The 22,015-nt window shown below is 34.4% G+C and overlaps 1 long non-coding RNA gene across 1 annotated transcript; it reads right to left on the reverse strand.

Moving 5' to 3' along the window:
- Window positions 1–6,431: 6,431 nt before the first annotated feature.
- On the reverse strand, window positions 6,432–16,012 carry LOC128233716 (uncharacterized). Its single transcript, XR_008260760.1, has 2 exons — window positions 15,874–16,012; window positions 6,432–7,721 (listed from the first exon to the last, which is right to left on the reverse strand). It is a non-coding gene; the product is annotated as an uncharacterized LOC128233716 (long non-coding RNA).
- Between the last annotated feature and the right edge of the window lie 6,003 nt (window positions 16,013–22,015).

The raw sequence follows: 22,015 nt of genomic DNA on the forward strand, positions 1-22,015 counted from the left end.
GGCTTACTTACTGCTTAGTATACATATATGTTCTATATTATCGGAACCATTATTGCATGATGTGTACGAAAACACTCTAAATCTTTTATTCAAGTTTATTGTTTTCACGTTTTCATTTCTTTATTTGTATAAAGAGGCCGATGATTTTTCCATTTACAGTTAGTTATTAGCCAATGAAAAGCATTTCATGTTTGGTCAATAGCTTTTATCAATGTTTATTGATGCCGTTCTCCCCGTTTTATCGTATTGGGGGGGAAACTTTTCTCAACGTAGCCATTTCAAAACTGGTTTGTGCAGTTTTTGTCACTTTATAGCGATAATTGAAAGGCGGGAAAGGGTGTTTCTATGTCATTTATACGAAGACATTCATAGGTCGACACTGAGTAAATTTAGATTTAGTGAAGCCCTTCTACGAATTGAAACTGACAGATATAAAAACTTACCTGTTAAAGCTAGAAAATGCCCTTTTTGTGATACTGTAGAAAATGAGTCTCATGTTATCGTTGATTGTAAAGAATATGATGATTACTGTGTGTCATTGTTTGCTAAGGCCGTTGAAACTGATAACTTATTTCTAACTATGAGTAATACTGAAAAGTTGAAATTTATACCCTGTCATTCTGCATTGCTACGACTTGCTGCCAAAACCTGTGATTTTAAACTCAAACAGTTGTATCTGTGTAAACAGTCATTGCGGTCATGTATATACTTTTGAGTGTGTAGATGTTTGTTTATTGTACTTTGTGATGGCTATATTTTAAAACGTCACACAAATGATATTGGTTCCTTATTATTAGGTGAACCTTCTATAAACTGGTCTATTATTCCAAGTTCACCTACCTATTTTAGTGTTTCTGGGAGCTTTTGTCAGTAATAAGTCGGGTGTTTCACTTTTTCTATAAGCTGTAACAGCAAATCTTATTTTCATTGATGGACGAAAATTGTTTGTGTGGCATATTTATGTTTAATCTGTAAGTACAGTTGTTTTTATCAGTCAGCATCAGTGACATATTTTATAACAATAAATACTTTATTTTGTGATAATATGTTCTGTAAATATGTCAAATAGTTCCTTGTAATTCTGTATAGAATGGCCATATGTTTTATATATTGCATGGAATTTTTAGTATGTTTATGGACGAGACTCAAATAAAGGTATAATAAAAATAATAATATAATTCGTCTTGGGAACTATCATTAGTCTAAATAATATATTAAACAGTTCATGAATCAAATTTAACTTATATTAAAGTTAAAACACTATTCAGTAACATTTCACATTTTATATGATATCGCAGTTCAAATAAGTTTTTATTTGTTCTTATATCAAAAACTTAAAACAAGTTATGGCTTTAATTCTCTGATCAAAATGTACATGTTAAACATGCAACCACGATATGAATAATACATCTCAAACTAGTTTTCTTTTTTTTTCTTTTTCCCCTTTAAATATATTGACATCTGGCCATCCGTACAATAAACATCAACATCATAATAACAGGTGACGAACAAAATAAGGTGCCCAAGCATTAGTCATTTTTCTTGAATAAATTTTAATTACACTGTAAAACCCACTATCCTAACACTTTATTAAATATGTATTTTAATGAAGTATCAACAAGGTGACAAGTCTATATTTGAATTATTGATGTTTATGATACTTATCTGAATAAACAGTATAGTTTGTCGTGTCCGGGCCGTACCTTTGTCTTGCACAGGGATATTTTAAAATGAATTAGCACATGAGTTCGGTACATAAATACGACGTGTCGGCTGCAAAACCCACATCCCTACCTCAAAAGTCAAGGCCTTTCTTTGAGTTTAGTCAATATGGACTGCTGCATAAACGCTGTACAGCTGGTCGGGTACAGTCTGTAACCTTCTCATGGATATAACGACGACGTGTCTCTCGCAAGACCTACGTTTCCACCTTTAAAGATCAGATCAAACTTACAAGTAAACCTTACGGAATGCTGAACAATTGATTATACAGTATTAAGTCGCGTCAAGGCTGTAAAATGCACGGAGGGATTTAAAATGACACATGTGCTTGGAACAAAATGGCGATGTGTCGCGTTAAAGACGTATGACCCTAAATGAAATGCAACGTAACACTAATCATAAAGAAGTTCTGCATATATGCACAACATTTAGAGTATAGTTGATCGTGTCCGGGCTGTATCATGGTGCACGGAGATATTTTATAATGAAATAGCACATGAGTTCGGTACATAAAGACGACGTGTCGTCTGCAAAACCAACATCCCTACCTCAAAAGTCAAGGCCTTTCTTTGCGTTTAGTCAATATGGACTGCTGCATAAACGTATAACGTATAACGCACGCTGTATAGCACATGTGTTCGGGAAACGGGGAAATAAGGACGACGTGTTATGTACAAGACCCTTAACGACAACCATTATGGGGCCGACATATGCTTGTACGCTGTTTCTGATTGTAGGCATATTAGTAATTGCATAATATATTGAACTATGTGGCATTTTGGGGCATTCGCCACCAACGGTGACAGCTTGGCATTTACAGAAAGGTTTGATTGAGGTGGAGTGCAGTACAAAGGTTATTTGGGCATTGTATTCTAATTTTGTGTAAAGATATATCTTACTAAGTAGAAATGCATGTGTTTGAACCATGACACTGTCTCTGGTATTTCTAATGTAAATGCCATTTGTTCCATTTTTATCTCTTCTTACCAATTTCCAGAAAAGCCCATGCGTCTTTTGTGACAGTCGACCGTGCATCCGTAAACAATTGCTTGCATGACTGGGTTATGACCCACTATATTATAAACACAATTAAATCTTCGGTGTTGATAGTATCTAAATCAAACTTGAACGGAAGTTAGAAATCTATGAGAGCTGGGTTCCTTTCAAAAAATAGAAAAATCGAAGTGGATATTGCCCTTGAAATTGTCAAACGCGCTAACATGCACTTTGTAAGCACAATGAAGCCTCCGTTTTATCCGATCATCACTGTGTTATGACCAAAAATATTATAAACGCAATAGTCTTTAGACACTGGTACGGCTACTGCTTACTTCAAAAGCTTCTGCCTCCTCATCTTGTTCACACCAGTAGGTGTCTGGTTGTTGGTGACTTTGTAAAAAATATTTAGGATACGCGGTATAAAGGCATATGTGTTTTGGTCGGTGTTGTTTTTCACCTTTCTACAAATGAAAGTGATAATGATAAAATTAAATTTAAAGATAATGGTTTGGGAAAAGGAATATGTGAATATGTAGAGACGAGTTGTCTCACGTTGTCCATAGGTCAATTCATTATGCTTAAAGAAAGTAAATGCTTATTGCAAGATAAGTTTTTAAAAATACATTTTAGCTATTGTGGTGTAACAAAGAGCTATTCAAAATAAAAATATTAATGTCTTATGTTTAGCTTATAACTTTAGTAAAATAATATCGTGAAAATTGATTGGTGATACAAAATAGATATTTCCTTCTTAAAAGTCCACATAATCTCGTTCTTTTTGTTTACTTAAATCTTATTTAATATATAAAGATAATAAAACAGCATTATATTAATCACTATCCTTGGCACGATTTTACTTTAGAGTGTGGTCTTGTCTTGTGTGAGAAACCGGAGTACCCAGAGGAAACAAACTTGTCCGGCTCTGTCGACCACAAACCAAACTTACATGCACCCAGGCCGGGAATCGAACCCGAGTCGCTTAGGTAAGAAGCGAGTGTGCTAACCGAACAATATCCCTATCTCTTTCAATACCTCGGGGAAACGTAGTCGAACGGAGCTATAACATAGCATTCAATTAGATTGACAAAATGAACTGTCGACATACTCAAGAAAGGCAATATTGATGTACGTAGTTAATCATGCTATTCCTTCTCCTAATACTCCTTTTTGTTTCGGTGCTATTTCGGAGACAGGTGAAGGCTGATTTGAAGTGTTTTTAAAATCCTGTTTATAAAAGTCATTCTTTTTAAGGCCTTATCAAACATTGTCTGAAAAGGGACATTTGATTGATAAGATTGTATTGCATTTTTTTGTTTCTTGATTTGATTTTCTATAATCATTTATAAAGGGTTGACAAATTTAGAGGTTGTAAACCTTTTATTAGATATCCGTTAAAACTTCTTACTATCAAGGCTGAACATCTGAACACATCCATCGAACGATGAACAAAGAAAACTGTACATAGGAGTTTGTAAAGGAAATATCTATATTTGGAAACAAAACAAGAACGAAAATAAATAGATACGTACAAACACGTTATTGTTTCGTTGCTTCTTACGATTATAGATAGTTTGATATAATAAACATTTCCATCTATCGATATGTCAACATCCTAATTAATAAGCTGAGCTTCCACAAATTTGAATACCTTTTGAAAACAATGGAAAAAGGTAAAAGATCATTAATGACAAATCTGATATTGCATTGATTTCAAATAACAATCAAGCCATGTAGTGAAAACCGCCACTCGTCTGTTATTTCAAAGTTAAAAGGGGTATGGCTTTACAATTATTCAAGCACGAGCAATTGTGTACGTATTCACTAACGTATTTAGTCTGAGTTTGAGACTCAGATTCAAACTTTTTAAATTTCATGAGAAATAATTATTATCACTCATATTGATATAAACGTGAATAAAGGAATAAGCGTACTTTTTCAAAGACGTATTTTAAGGGTTGAGCTTTATCTCAAGACTTTTGTTATAGACCACAAAATTTCAATTGAGTCCATGTGGAGTTGAAAATCATACTAGAATGTTCCAGATTTAAAAAGTAAGTCCATGTTTAGTCAAAAGTAAGTGTGCGTAATAGTTTGCGTATATTAACAGTAAATACAGAAAGGTAAACTCCTATTAACTGGAAAACCCCTGGCAGATAATTTTAATTATACTGAATAATAATTCTAAAATAAGGTAAGGGGAGGAAAATCAGATATCCAATACAAAATTAATTCATTCGATTTTCTCCCTTCTGCACTGATCAGAAGCAGTGAAAAAGTTAGCTTATTATGGGTGTATGAGTGCGTCGGTAAGTGCGTGGTCTTATCGAGCGAGTATTCAATAAAAGGAATCATCGCTCAAGCCGTTCAGCACTATCAGTGCTTTCATTATTTGTAGCGGTCACTTGACTGCCACTCATTTATTTTTGTACTTCCGTCGTTTTGTTTGGCACTTCCAACTTTTTGAGTGACACTGCCATAATTTCCGTGGCAGTAGCGTTTCGCCAACCTTCGGCTTATGAGCCAAGAGTTTCGTCGGCAGTGAGTCGGAGTCACGCACTTAATTTTTTATCTGAACAGCTTTACCTAACATAAAGTATTAGAACTGTGTATAAACTGAACTAATAATGATAATAGCATTTAAGTACGGCTTGACATAAATAAATACTCACTAAGCATATAGTTAAAGTGAATATGTGTAAATCATAATCAGGTCGGTTTTTGGCGGATTATTGATAAGATTCTCAAGCATTAATTGTGCTTTTGACATTTCAGAAACAAAAAGAAGTCCATTTTCGCATCCACATGACCGACGGACTGTACATGTATATAAGCAGCACGGTGTCAACTATCCAAATAAACTTAATTTTACACTGCACCCTGTTATTGGACAGGTACAAGTGTGCAAGTGACAGGATACACATGTATACAATATAACCAAGGGTAGTTAAAAATGGTGAGCAAGTTAGGTGACTTGTGTATGTTATCTCGCTTAGATTGCCCATACAGAAACAACATTATTAAGGCACTTAGAGTGCTAAAAGATACAATGCCTTGGTTTTACTGACACTGGTGTCGATGGTTTAATGTATGAAAGCGAAATAATGTTGTCTTTAAACTAAAAGTCTCGAAACCCAAGGTTCAAATACCAACATCAGAGTTACGGAATTGCGATAATTATTTAAAAAATGGCAAGGCCCAGGGCATGGCAAGCTTTGACACAAAGGGCATTATCGAAACAACTTTGGTAAGAATCCACATCATGAGTGTACATGCAAAATATTAATGGTCTCATTTTCAAAGATGATTTTCAACATTTACTATATTAGTATATAAATAAAACATGAGACTCCTTGGTCTGGGGCCTCATTTGACCCCAGGGCCATAAGTTCAACAATTTTCTTAAATAATCATTAAATGATGTTGCTTACCAAATATCACGGATCTGAGCCTTGTAGTTTAAGAGAAGAAACTTTTCAAAACACGTATATAGAAAACTTATAAACCATTGAACGGGGCCACCTTTGACCCTATGGGCACAATTTGAGCAGTCTTGTTTAAGAACCCGAACATGAAGCTGCACACCAAAAATCAAGGATTTTATTTACGTTTTAAAATGTTGCCGACGGACGCCGAACACAGGGCGCCTTTGAGCTCTTCAGTGACCTTAAACTGTGTAAAATTATTGCGCTCAGGAAAAACAAAGACAAATGTAAAATATAAATTTAATTTGGCCGAAATAATGGGCTGCTAGATTGTAAATGAAATTAACATAGATATAAAGTTTTGTCAAAAGCAGCCAAAAATCCTCAATGCAAGGATACACTACATCAGAAAGCATAATAAAGTGAAAAAAAACATAATATAATATTCAATATCCTTAAATAAAAGAGGGAAGAAAAGGGGTAACTATGTAAGCAAAGATAAAATTGAGAACTTGTTCGACAAAAAGAAAGAAAAGAATCGGGCGGGAGGGAGGGAGAAAACACACGTCCGAACCGGATTAAAACTAGAGAACAAGTGAGAAAGGCGCCAAAATAAAGAAGGGCGGACAATTAAACATTCGGCGCTAAGAAAGAGTTCCCTCCCTTGATAATTATTAAATTTTCTCAAAATTAGTTAAATGCTTTCGCGACAAACATGGGTTATATGTTTGTATTGACTTTCCATGGTTTGATAGGTTTATTATATATTCTGTATACAAGCTGTGTTCAATACGAAGTTGGTAGCATAATGTAAAAAAACACACACACAAAAAAACAACTTTATGATCAGAGGCGGTCACCGAATTTTAACTGAAATGGTAAGCAGTAAATCAATATAGAAAAACTTAGGCCATTGCTATAGCTGGCGTCCACCTTAAACTTTGTGTGAAGTACATTGTACTAGACTTAGTGCAAAACTTTGGTAGGCTTTCTACAATATAGAATGCAAAACAGCTATGTTTATTTTATAATAACAATAATACTTCATAAAGAAAGAAAACCACGTTATTGTTTAAATACGGCTATCAGGTAAATCTAAGTCACAGTTATGACACTGGACATCTACTTAATCATATACTTAAATGTGCTATGCACTTCCAAATTAAATAAGCGTCATTTCATTCACCTTTTCAGCCTTATACCAAAGCCAACAATATGGATAAGCCAACTAACAAGAAGCAGAAACACATGTTTTCCTAATTCGCTGTAACAACCTAAACATTCATTTTCGTATAATTTTGTATTTTCGCAATCACTACACATCCTCAAAATGTGAATGATAGTCGGTATGAACGTAAAAAGTTCAACTAGTCCAAACCGGATCAATTCATCGTCTTTCCCAGATGTGAACAACATTTGTAGCGGACAATCGCCATGCCAACGAGCAGCCTCGATAATGGTTGCAATGAGAGTGAACATGTTGCCTCCAACTTCAGACCTATGATCGCACTGCTTTATGACAGACGGCATCATCAAAATCACACAATGGACCACGCAGGGGAAAGTGACCGCACTCATCTGCAGAAAAAACAAGTATTTCAATTAAATACGAGTAGGAAAATATCAAAGGCACAATTAGATGTCAAATTATGCGAGAAGAAGTTGTGGTAGAAGTAGAAGTATCAGTATCAGTAGTAGTAGTAGTAGTAGTAGTAGTAGTAGTAGTAGTAGTAGTGGTAGTGGTAGTAGTGTTGGTTATGGGTTGGTAGTTGTGGCGGTGGTGGTGGTGTTGGTGGTGGTAGTGGTGATGGTGATGGAGGTGGAGGTGATGGTGGTGGTGGTGGTGCAAAAGAAATAGAAGTTATAGTAGTAGTGGTAGTAGTAGTGGTAGTAGTTGTGGTATTTGTTGTTGTTGTTGTTGTTGTTGTTGGTGTTGGTGGTGGTGGTGGTGGTGGTGGTGGTGGTGCAAAAGAAATAGAAGTGGTAGTGGTAGTAGTAGTGGTAGTAGTAGTGGTAGTTGTAATGGAAAAGTAGTGATAGTAATAGTGGTAGTAGTTTAAATAGAAGTGGAAGTAGCAGTGATATTAGTTGACATGAGGTTGTGGTATGGTAATAGTAGTGCTGAAAGTAGTGGTGCTTGTAAGCGATAATAATATAAGTAGTATGTTTTACAATCAAAGTACAGCATCAGATGTTGTTGCATGATATAAAACAACATAATATTACACCGGCAGTTGTTGCATAAAATCAACATAGCATGTAAAACAGCGGTTGTTAACAAAAGTAACTTAATACGTATAACAGCGGATGTTACATTGTAAAAAGCGAAATAATACATATAACAGCGGTTGTTAATGATAAAAACAACGTATAACAGCGGTTGTTAATGATAAAACAACGTATAACAGCGGTTGTTAATGGTGAAAGTACAACGTAATACGTAAAAATATCGTTTTTCATAATTATACAGCAAAGTATTATAAAAAAAAACAACGGTTGTTGAATGGTAAATAACATCACAATACGAACAAAAGCGTTGCATGATAAAAACTAAAAAGGCAACAATATACGTACGACAGCGGTTATTGCGTGAAAATAGCAACATAAAATGTTTTACCATTTATTTCTATAACCTGAAACTCAACATTATGTCCAGATATAACAGGCGCCATTAAAACTATTTATGATTTGAAGTTTAGAAATATATTTCTCCACTATATTTACAAAACTTTAAATCAATATTTGAAATTGTGCAATGATTGCACTGCTTAATAAAATACAAGCTAAATTGGCAAAGTAACAAACGCTTTTAGTACAAACAGATAAGGTCTGTAGACGGGCAAATACAGTCAGTCTAAGTGTGAATAAATCATTTGATCTCTTATCAAATTTAATTAAAATTAGAACCGCTTTGAAACCTAAATACGTATTTTATAACCTGTCCTTAATATATTGGCGATTGAATAATAATACACATAGTGTTTATGTATGTGCAATAATTAACAGAAGAAGGGTTTGGCAAGGACACATCAGCGGATTTAGAGGGTGCGAGGATGAAGGGTGCTGCTCACCTTACGTGTTACCCTTCTAATACTTGCCAATAATAACTTTATTTTATAAGGTCTATCATGAAAACATTCTGAACTTGAAATAAGTTGTATGGGGCTTGCACCGGCGTCGTTAACGACCGTCGGATTATTAGCGAGGTGCACTTCCGACATGTTTATATATCAAAGTTGAGGAAATTTCAACACTGTAACGTCTTTGATTTAGACATTCATAGCTGGATCGCTACCATGGACAAAGACTCACAAACTCGGACTTTCAATCCTTCATTTACACCACTTCACTTACATTATATTTACTGTTGTAATTACATACTCGTTTTATCATGGTCTATGCCATTAAAGACATTGATAACCACGTAGCCATTCAGGCAACACTTCCAAAACAATTTATATATTCTCCAACCTTTGAGGTTGAACATCAATTTCAAATTTTAAACAGTGCCACTTAAACATAGGTATTCACTTGACTCAAAAGCATGGATATCATAACTGTTTTTTAAATTGGCTTTAAAACTGCTTTCTCAACATATACAGTTAACGAAGAAGTTTTAATTGTCATATTTAGGCTAAGATATATCGGACAGCTACAAAAGGTCAACATATAACATATATATTTATACACAGTTGTTGTTTTTACTGCAAAAGTAAAACAAATACAAACAGGTACAGTCAGGTGCTAGTGACATCTGGACTTGGAACTGACTCGCTTGAAGTAAGTACTGCAAATGGACTTGGAACTGACTCGCTTGAAGTAAGTACTGCAAATGGACTTGGAACTGACTCGCTCGAAGTAAGTACTGCAAATGGACTTGGAACTGACTCGCTCGAAGTAAGTACTGCAAATGGACTTGGAACTGACTCGCTTGAAGTAAGTACTGCAAATGGACTTGGAACTGACTCGCTCGAAGTAAGTACTGCAAATGGACTTGGAACTGACTCGCTCGAAGTAAGTACTGCAAATGGACTTGGAACTGACTCGCTTGAAGTAAGTACTGCAAATGGACTTGGAACTGACTCGCTTGAAGTAAGTACTGCAAATGGACTTGGAACTGACTCGCTCGAAGTAAGTACTGCAAATGGACTTGGAACTGACTCGCTTGAAGTAAGTACTGCAAATGGACTTGGAACTGACTCGCTTGAAGTAAGTACTGCAAATGGACTTGGAACTGACTCGCTCGAAGTAAGTACTGCAAATGGACTTGGAACTGACTCGCTCGAAGTAAGTACTGCAAATGGACTTGGAACTGACTCGCTTGAAGTAAGTACTGCAAATGGACCTGGAACTGACTCGCTTGAAGTAAGTACTGCAAATGGACTTGGAACTGACTCGCTCGAAGTAAGTACTGCAAATGGACTTGGAACTGACTCGCTTGAAGTAAGTACTGCAAACTGATGTCATCTAACTTTTTTGGCTTTAGGGTCATTAATGTTCTTCTTTAAACATTTAAATGAAAGGAAAAAAGTTCATGGATGAGACTTACCCAAGGATCAGCGGTTACAGATAGGATGCCTTAAAGGAAATTGACCTGTTAGGCGGAACACAATAACAGACAGACAGACAGACAGACAGTTTATTTCGACAACGTCATCAACACATATGTTTATAATGATCAATGTCAACGTGTATGCATAATAACAAACAATGTAATACAAACGAATATATATACATACATATATAGACACAAAAATCATCTATCTAAATATCAGAGGTAATGAACGCCTCTCTCAATAAATGGCACCTAACCTTAGCCACTTATTTGCGTGCACTGCTCCTTAGCATTGTGCATAAATACTAATTTTGAAACAAATACGTCATTACGGGTTTCTAGACGGATATCTTTTGATCAATACACATTTATATTGCACCAACTTGACACAACAATCATGAATAGTGTTGCTAATCGTCAAAACAGGCCAATATTATCGAGGGATCCTAACCTTAGCCGTGCCTTTTAGTTCGTTTTCCTCTCGAGTCGATGCCGATGTCCGAATGTTTGACAAAACTACAGCATGTTTCATGGAGATCCAAGTATCAATGGGTGTGGAATTTTCTCTAGCAGGTTTTTCACAATATGCCAATGTCTAAACTGGCTTCCAAAATTTTAAATCGCCGAAAAACTCACCTTTTACATGGGCGCCGCCATCTTGTTTGAATGCTAAGGTTAAGCTCGATTCTCCCCCCTGGTTATAAGCTCTATTTTATTATTAGATTGCAGGAGTTGTAAATATTTAAATACAAATGGTCTTGTATAATAGCATTTCTTAATATATTTCTTCCTAAAATCATTAAAATCTTGACACACACAGATGAAGTGAAATTCGTCTTCAATATCATTGGAATTACAATAAAGACAATATCTTTGGTTTCGAACAATATTATTTCTAGCGTATCTACTAGTCTGAATATGAAGTGGGTGCACAGAGAGTCTTAGTCTACAAAAAAAATCGTAAACGTTGAGGTAAAATGTCTAAATAACTTTCACATTCAAAACTAGCCTTAAAATACATACTTATCTGGCACTGTGCTGTTTTCTTAAGCACCATACATCTTGTTTAAAAGCATCATGTATTCTACATTTGAAAACTGATATAAATCTATCAACATCAATTAATATCATTAAAATTTTCAGAATATGATGACAATGATTTAACACATGATTTAACTCTTTGATACATGTCTCGAACAATTCTAAGTATTTTTCTTGTGTTCCACATTTATACATCTTCAACCAATATGCATTTCTATAAACAGTATCAAAACATTTCATCATATCGACAAAAATAATATATAGTCTTTTATTTTCATACAAATAATTTTGTATCAGAGATAACAGCTAACTAAAGTAATTCCCCTGTAATTATTGACATCAGATTCTGAACCCTTTTTATGAAGGAGAAAATAATACCTTCAGTCCATTGCTCGGGAAAATGACCCGTTAAACAAATCGCATAGATTTGAAGATAATATATCAATAGTTTCGATAAAATATTCATTCTACAAATAATCACTGCCGTAGGCTTTACATTGTTTCAATGACTTAACAGCATTTATAATTTCTTGTACAGTTATAGGTTCATCCAGTTCAGGAAAATAACTATTTTGATCATTAAAATCATTATTAAAATTTTCTGCATCGTGATTAATACCACCAAAAGTGTTATTGCTAACTGTTTCAAAATATTCCCGAAATTCGTTTAGTGGTATTTTGTTTAATTCATTAGAGGATTTAGACTTAAAATGTTTCCTAAACTCTCTAGGTTTGCTCTTTCTTATGTTTTCAATATCGCATATTCTCTTTTTATAATCAACATTCTTCCTTTTACGGACAATATTCTTATAATTATTTTTCCGATCACATAAAATCAATCTGTTAGCATCTGAGTTATCCTTATTGAAAATTCTTAGTGCTTCTAAATACAGGTTTCGTGCAACAATACAATCTTGGTCAAACCAGTTTTTATTACTATTTGTATAATTTGTAAAATATACCTCATCTTTATAAAAACAAAACAGAAAACAATGGGTCGGCTACACTCCGTATTGTGTTCGTAAACATAAGTAACATATTATTAACAGAGTCTTTGCTTGAGCAATCTGCACTATTAACAATATTATTAAAAGTACGTAAATTTGCAATAATCCCGGAGCGAAACTGCTCCTTAAAAGAGACATTCCATTTGTATTTAATCTCTGAGTAGTTTGTAGTATCAGGTACAATACTATTACATAGTAATGAAATATTTAGCGGAGCGTGATCGCTCCATTCATTGAATGATTCTATAGAAAAATCTTTAATCTGTGAAAAATTTCGCTCACTCGAAAAAAGTCAATCAAAGAATAGCCGTTATGTGACATAAATGTATGTTGATAGTTTTATCCAATGATTATTATTTGATCTGTCGATTGAGGCCCTGTCAGGAGTGCAATCAGATTCGTAATCATGACTATCAGTATAAGAGTTATATTTATTATGAATATCATAGTGTTTTGTTTTGTTTTTATTTCCAACCCTACTATTCAAATCACCACAAACAAATACACAACCAAGACTATCGTATAAAACAGATCATTTTCTAAGATATCAAATAAATCAACATTAACAGTATTGTTTATGGGCGAGTCCTCACCCCAAATGTAGGTACCACATGAATAAATATCTTCAGGGATGTTAAAAAGGCTGCGATCAAGTTTAAGGCAAATTATTGTATCAAAATGATTTTTAATTACTTCAATACCATCACTTAAATGTTTTTTGTAATGTAAAACTATTCCACCACTATTTCGTTTAGCGTTCCTATGTTGAAATTTACGATAAAAATTATACGATTTATTATTACATTTAAATCTATATTACTAGTAGAATCACACCATGACTCGTATAAAAAACAAATATCGTGTTTTCTTAAATATTTACAAACTCAATGCTCTCCTTCTTCTCCCTTGTAAGTCCATGGACATTCCACGAAAGGACGGATAGTTCACCCCCTACGTGCCCCTACAGCCGCACCAGCTTGCCGTCCACGTACAGGGTGTCATAAGCAATCCATGCTCGCTTGTCCTCTTTCCTTGCGTCCTTCATCATGGGGACCAGCCAGCGGCGTTTATCCAGCACTTCCGGTGAAAACTGTTCATACATTTGGCACCCCGTCCCAGCCAAATGTTTCCACTCAATAACAAAAAAATACTTCTAGTTGACAAATATTTATTCTTGGACTTGGACCCATACCCTCTTAGTTGTTTTGCATGCATGATCCATTAATACTAAAATTGTAACATGCCTTAATTCTTGTAATTGAAACATGGCAGTAAATCAAAGCATGGCTTAACCATCACAGACCATTGACTACCTCGCATATTTGTAGGTTTTTAAGCTGAATGGTTTGTGATTTCAAAAAAAGGCTGAATAAGCTGGATCTACTTGATCTACTTAAATTGTATTGTTTACATTTGCACTACATTGTTTGTCCGTATACAAAAGATACTATCATTTTACCGAATACACAGGGGTTACCTTCAACCATTTCTTTTTCTTAGGAGAAACGTAACTGTTCTCTACTGTTGTTAAATGTATAGAAAATGAGTGAAACTTTATCCCCCTAGGTTGGGGTCGTGAAGCACTAGAAATCAATGGAATCTTCCATGCAAATTGGTCAATTGACTTTAGAATATATAGAAAGTTTAGTAAGTGGTGTCTAACTTTAACAACAAATGCTGTCGTGGTTATATTTTATTTGTATTTAATACTGAAGAAGGGTTTCGCCATGACCTATCAGCGGATTAAAATGGGTGGTTGTGCAGGACTGAGAGGATTTATATAACTTTCAATATAATTAAAGACATGATCACTGTTAACAGCAAAGTTAGTCGTATCTTTGTTGTATATGCAAACATATTGTAAATAATCATACCGTTCGATGTGTGATGATTAAACGTAAAGTTACAGACTACAACATTGTGTTTGATAAACGCGTTTTCACTGAACTTTAATATAAAGGCCATATGGGCTGTAGAAAACAATGTTCTAATGTTTTACATATTGTATACATGAATGCATGATTATCTGTATCATTAATACCCTAATATAAACATATGTTAATCAAAAAGTTAACGTTGATTCATGTTTGCCATTATTTTAATAAACGGTACATTCTTTATCATGTTGTGTTCCTATTTTATTACCAAACCAATAATAAATAATTACTTATTGGCTTCAATTTTCTTTATAATTTTCAGATTTTATGTTAATAGGGTTCAATGAAAAGTTATTCTACTTTAATTTGAAGGCTCAAAAGTCTTACATCTGAAGATAATTACAACATCATCGGCTGGTTATTGCCAACAAAAGACGTTTCGGTTTAAACAAATATGACGGGTATCCGTCTGCTCAGGTCTGAGAGGAGAATAATCTCAAAAAACTCAAATGCTGTAATTTGAACTTTGTTAAATTATGGAAAAGGTTGGGATACCACATATTGCACAATGTAGTGCAATCAATAAGAATGTTTTGCTACGCGCGCATAGGTAGTGTTAATATTCATATTTAATTAAATATAATCAAACTTAAAAGTTTTGATAAGTTGACTATTATGTGCATTTCGAGAAATTTAAACCTAGATGTCCTATTAAGACTTATTTATTTTGACTAGTATCCGTATACTATAAATATACCCCTGGAATTCCCAGCCGATTAATAGGTCTACGCTGGGATACCACGATTGATTGTTCCGAATCTTAATAATAGAAAGAATGGTTTTCCTCATTATCGGATGCATAGAGAATTTTTGGTCTAATACTTAACCGCTTATTGATTTTAATCATATAATTATTAACTACAAAAAAACACGTATACCCTCACACCAGTTTCAGAAGTGCAATCTGATAGTGTTAGTCCGAACGGATATGAAAATTTACTCAATTCAAGTTGATGGACGTGTATAGATAGACATGTAGAAGGGGTTAACCAGTTGCATTTTGACTGCATTAGCCCACTTTATTACTATTCAAATATCGTCTGCTTTCGTTTTGGCTGCAGTAATACAACAGCTTATGTACGATACAACATGATTCAATGATTTGCATTTCTGTAACAAGGAAGTTAATAGTGTAAATATGTTTTAACATGATTATACTAAAATAGAAACATTATAATCTTAAAACTTACATCAGTATCTCCAGGAATATACATCTTTTCACAAGAAAAGTTATTACAATCGAACTTGAAGTTTGACAGCGACTGTTTCACCCCGTAAACAAACACAACTGCAACTGCGCATTGTAAAATGTCATATGAGTCACATGGAGTGAAGGTATTGGCAATCAGACAGAAACAGTGCACTTGCACAGTATGTCTGCCGACCGAAAGATTTACACGTGGAATGCAAATATAGCGGTGATATAAATTTGAGCGTTCGTCGATTCATTTTTGTAATAATTTAATAAGAAATTACTTTGTACACAAAGAGAGTCTTAAACATAAACGCAAGAATAATCAGCGCAAAATGCCTTGTAGGACTTTGGACTTATGAACCTAACGTTATTCATAAAACTATTATATACTTACGTAGACACTAGCGGGGCCAGGGCGGGGAACTCACCCGGCACCTCCCTCCACCTTAAATCGTCAAAGTTCACTTTTAATTTCAATATACAAGAAGGAAAAAGGGTATAAAACACGCCCAAAATTCAGCATTATACATTTTAGATAATTATCTAACATTGTAGAAGAGTTCAATGGGACTTGCTCATGTTTTGTAAAATGCACTTTTTTGTATGACAAAAAAGTCTGGTAAATCATTAGGAGTGTTAAAACTAGTAAACCAAAAGCTAGCACCATTCAGCAAATGTTCTTACTTGCTCAAATATCGTTTTTGAAGACCACATGATATTAATAAGCATTAATAAAGTTAATAAAGCCTCTGTTGTTGCGGTATTGGTTTATTGACATTATCACGTAAAGTTATCAATGTATTTTTAAAAGGTCAAAATATCCATCACATTTGTATAAGTCCTGGTGTTCTAGTGGTTAAAGTGTTTGTTTCCTTTCGTTTTCTTGACTTGACTGGCGTAGGTGTGCACCCCACTAAAAGTAAAAGACTTTTTATACTATAATAACTATAATATTATTTTTGTCTCATTACCTGAAAAAAAAAATTGTTTTAATTACGTGAGTGAGTCCCTTTAACGAAGTTTTTATTTCAATTCGAATATGAAACATGAACTAAAAGGACACGCCAGATTAACAATTAGTTCACAACTAGATATATCCATTACTTTTCTGTTAAAGGTTTATATATAGTATGTATGCACTGTGCTGTTTGTAGAGTTGTGTGCTGTTCTATGTTTCTTGTTTGTGAATTTGTGTTCTATGTCTTTGGCGTTGCCTATTGCCACTAAACCGGGTTTATGTTTAAACTTTTTGCTACTGAGCATGTTTCTGTAGCTTTTTGCATATATATTCAGTTTAAAACGTAAGTAATGGTTGCGTCATGTGTCAATGAAACAAAAAGATACATTGTTACGAGCATAAAATTATTATTTTTTGAAAACATACAAGGTTCTTTTCTACTGCATCTGTATTTATGTATATACAGAAATTCACTAGCAACGTCCAGTATTAGTCGGTTTAAGTTAGTTCATGAAGACAAAACTAAAATATAAAAAAAACAACAACAGATTTTCGTACATTGCAATTCCAAAAAAGAAAATGTTCAATAAATATCACATCGCCCGAGTCTCCCAGCTAGTCAGAATATTTAGGAACGTCCTCCTGTATCAGACGAGGATGAGAGCGTGGTCGACACGGACATTAGTTGATTTTTATAAACTATCGATAAATACATTGATTATCCTGTGATCATTTTGTGGATACTATTCTAGTTTAAACCGTGACTTTTTAGGAAATATCATATTTAGCAACATAAACTGATAAGTAAGTCTGAGTCTTTCACAAGTGGATTGTTATTGCTCTAAAATAAGAACATCTATTACTGATTCGTGTCCTGCTGAACTATTTGCTTCGTTTTGTTACAAAATTATATATATTGCCATATCACTGTATGACCATTTACTCTTATATAGCCCAATAAATTTCCTACACAAATATGTTTGATGATATAGCCTAAACAGAACATCCTCTAGCATGAGTTACTGTCTATTTAATTTCAACGCTTTTTTGAAAACATTTCAAAACAAAAACATTTTATATTGTTATACCCGGTTCTTGCTCTAACAACTGCACCACTATTTTTATTTCCGGGCAACCAGAACTGTTCCTCCAGATATCGGACTCTGTCGGGTGCAATATGCCAACTGTTTTAAAACATGTGAAGACAAAACCAACTAGTTGCACATGTGTGGTTATGTCTCAACATAAATTGACATATTATTTCCACTTTAAATGCCAAAACAAAACAATTAATACTTTAAATTAAGTGCAATCGATTATCAAATTATGAACATGGTTCAAAAGCCTAATTCCAGAGACGATACTTAAATATCCATTGAAAATATCACATTTGAAACAACTAACTTAGTTACTTAAAGAACGTTTTTTGGTGTTCCTGAAAAATTACCATAATGATAGATACGTGGAGATGTATCAACAATTTGACAATTGGGCTAAAACGTAAATAATTTGTAATGTTTCTAAAACATTTTCAAGAATACAACATTCATGTTCAGCTATGTCAGCCAATGAGGCTGTATACTAAAGTCAGTAAGGTGACCTGAAGTAGAATCTTTTTTTATAAAGAAGGGATCGTTCGCTGTACACACTCAGCTTATTCTCAATCATTAAGATTTTACTTAATGTCTTCTTACTATTCAATAGTCATATAAGTAAAATGTATAGAAAATCTTTTTATTTTCTAAGTATTTCTGATGAACTTTCAAATCATTATTTGAATAGTACATACTATTTATCGGTTATGATCCCTTTTTACAAATAAAGTCGATCTTATGAATACAATAAGCAATCTGACATAAAACAGTGTTAGCACTATTATACTCTTTTTGGCCATTTTCTGTAACCGGTAACTATATCTAAAATACAAAAAAATAAAATGTGATCCATGTCTTTTAAATACCTCATGTTAAGCACACTCCAAAGTTTGTCAAAGTTTGGCATTTTGCTAATAACAGTATACTATTTTCTACATTTTAATTAATACATAATGGACCCTCATTCAACTTCTATGTTAATAAACTTAAAATCTTTGCTACGAGATCAGCAATAAATTCATTCTAAGAAAAGGTCTTTATTTTCCACAATGTACTTATGAACAATAAAGTACCAAGAGTTTCACCAAACATGCTTTTGAAACTATCGCTCCTAATATCTATAAATTCAAGGCTTTTCATTAAAATGCTTGATAAAGATTTAATATTTTTGCTTATGTGGCATGTCTGACAGGTTTGTTTGGTAAACTTCATAATATTGTATTGATTTTGTCATTTGTAGATTCATCCGATCTAAGAGGGTTTTTTTCATGGTGGAACTACTTGATCTCCTTTTTGTGTAAACATTTCCACCTGTATTGATTATTGCAGAGAAACTTCACAAATAACGAGTGTTAATAATTTGAGCAAACTGGGAAGTTTTGTTTTGATGTTTGAAAAATGAAAATGGAAATGGAATGGACTTGGGGAAATAGGCTGATAGAAAAGCCCCCCCCCTTGTTGAAAATCCCACCCCCCTATTTTCACCCCCGTTTTCTGTATTCCATTATTTGTGGTGGCTACAAAGAACTCATGCACACATACAAACACACAAACATACAATATGACAGCCGATACATGTCAAACACGTCAAACTATTCGTATGATAAGAGATTCGGAAAACGTTTTCGATGTTGTGAGTGGTGTGGTGGATACAGTAACATTGACTATCTCTTACTCGTTATGAAAAACTGTGTGTTCGAACATTCCGCGTGTCCAAGCTGTTTCGATAAATACAACGGTTCTTGTCCTGCTTGTTGGTTGAACCATCCAGTTGCGTTAGCACACATTAAGGAAAGGAAACGATACTACAAGGAATTGGGTAAAATAGAAACTAACGACTGGTTATTGAGGGAGATGAGGCATGATTACCTCGTCACCATTAAGAAAAGCACAAGAGAAAAGTTCAAAAGTGACGTGTTGATGTTCGCCTTTTTGTAAAGTTCAAATGGGTATAAAAGCAAAATACTGCAAAACATTGCAATATACTGCAAAACAAAACTGCAAAACATGGCAAAGCTAATCAAATGTTTAATGTCAGATGAAAATGAATCCAATCACCACCGATATTGGCTTAAATATGAAAACAAGGGTACCCCCTTTTCATGCCATGATTTTTTCGATATGTACCTCTGCAATTTCTGTATCGATAACTGCCAGTGCGACGACTGTAAATTGTACAGACAGAAGATGGATTTGAATGATTCCAATGCCATGAACTGTGAGATGGATGAAATGGCTAACACCGTAAAAACACAGAAATCAGACAACAGCAATACCTTACCGCAACAAACCGAATCGATGAGTGTTGATATGTTGGATAAGGAAATGTTCATGAATTATTATGAAATGTTCAAACCGCAGATGGATTTAAACGATTCCAGTTCCAATGCGGGAATGAAAAGAAAAGTGGAAAATGGTGAGATGGATAACATTGTAAAAAGACAGAAAATAGAATACAGCAATACCTCCCCCCAGCAAACCGAATCGATGAGAGTTGGTATGTTTGACAAGGACAATGACTGTATGGATCTTGTTTGATATTTATGCAAAAAGCTACAATGTGCTTCTATTTGAAATAAATGAACATAAAACTAATATGAAAGTTTTGACGATGAAAAATTTTGGTATTGGTTACAAACAATCTACAATCTACAACATGTCAAGCAAATCATCTCCTCAGCACTACTCAACTGAAGACGAAAAACTACAAGCAATGGCAGAAGACTATTTGCGAGATGCGGCAGAGTCTTGTATGGATGTGAGCATGGATGAGAAATAATTCAGCGCAGTAAAAGTAAAAGCAGACGTTCTTACTCCACCTGCTAGCCCGATAAGGAAGAGGTTCAAGGCATGGGAAGGAAAAGATGAAGCTACAGCTGTTGTCCTTTCAGATGATGACGATATCGAGGATGGGAATTTTAGCGATGATCTTGAAAATTCTTCGCCGGCTTCCCCTTTGGATCATGATAAAGTTGCGAAAATACTTGAACAAATATACAATATTCAGGAGTCAAAATATGAGGCAGACCAGATCAGGAGGTGCGTTGAAATGTACAGAGAGATCAAGTATTGTGAGACGAAAGAAGCGTGGACAGCACTGAGACACAGTTCAAATTATGCCGAACCTGAGATTCTAAACGATTTTCGGTTGAAGCACATAGGCTATATGTGGGAAACGATAAAACCATACTTATGAACAATGAACCTGGGGACTCTGAGTATCAGGACTTTGAAGACATTTAGTGTGTTATGATGCTTCAAGTTTTTGTAGATAACGATTCAATTGTAAAATAAAAATTGAAAAAATGAAATATTCTTTGTCTTGTGTTTTCGTAAATGTGTAAAACGCAGCAAATATAGACAGTAATTTATTGTTGCACCAACAGTTAAGACTTGCCATGTTACTGTTGTCAAAACATTTGAATTACATAAACTGAATGAAATCGGCTTGACACTATATAAGTGAAATATTTTTGAACCTCTTAAATAAAGTATGGCTCACAACAACGGTCCAAAAAACTCAAAATGTATTTCGTATGATAAGAGACTCGGAAAACGTTTCAGAGCTTGCCATTGGTGCGGTGGCTACAGTAACATTGACTATCTCTTGCTCGTTATGAAACAATGTGCATTCGAACATTCCGCGTGTCCAAGCTGTTTTGATAAATACAACGGCGTTTGTCCTGCTTGTTGGTTGAGCCATCCAGTAGCGTTAAAACACATTAAAGAAAGGAAACGATACTACAAGAAATTGGGTATCTCAGAAGGAAAAGATTATCTGACTAGAATCAAGCAAAGCGCAAGAAAACAGTTTAAGCGCTACTGGATGTTGAGATATGCATTATTTTAGGGCCACGGTTTTGAATATATCTTGCTGAAATCAACAAATGTCAAACAAAACGCATAATGACAAGCAATTGTATTGAGAACTGCCAGTGTGACGACTGTAAGTTTTTCAGATTAAATTATGATGACCATAAGTTTTTCGAAATTGAGAACAGCCAGTGCGACGAGTGTAACTACAGAAAACAGAAAACAGAGAGGTACAACGCTGTTACAATTAATACAGATCAATGTCTTGAAAA

This window comes from Mya arenaria, chromosome 5 (genome assembly GCF_026914265.1).
Source record: "Mya arenaria isolate MELC-2E11 chromosome 5, ASM2691426v1".
In the NCBI taxonomy this organism is placed as follows: Eukaryota; Metazoa; Mollusca; class Bivalvia; order Myida; family Myidae; genus Mya; species Mya arenaria.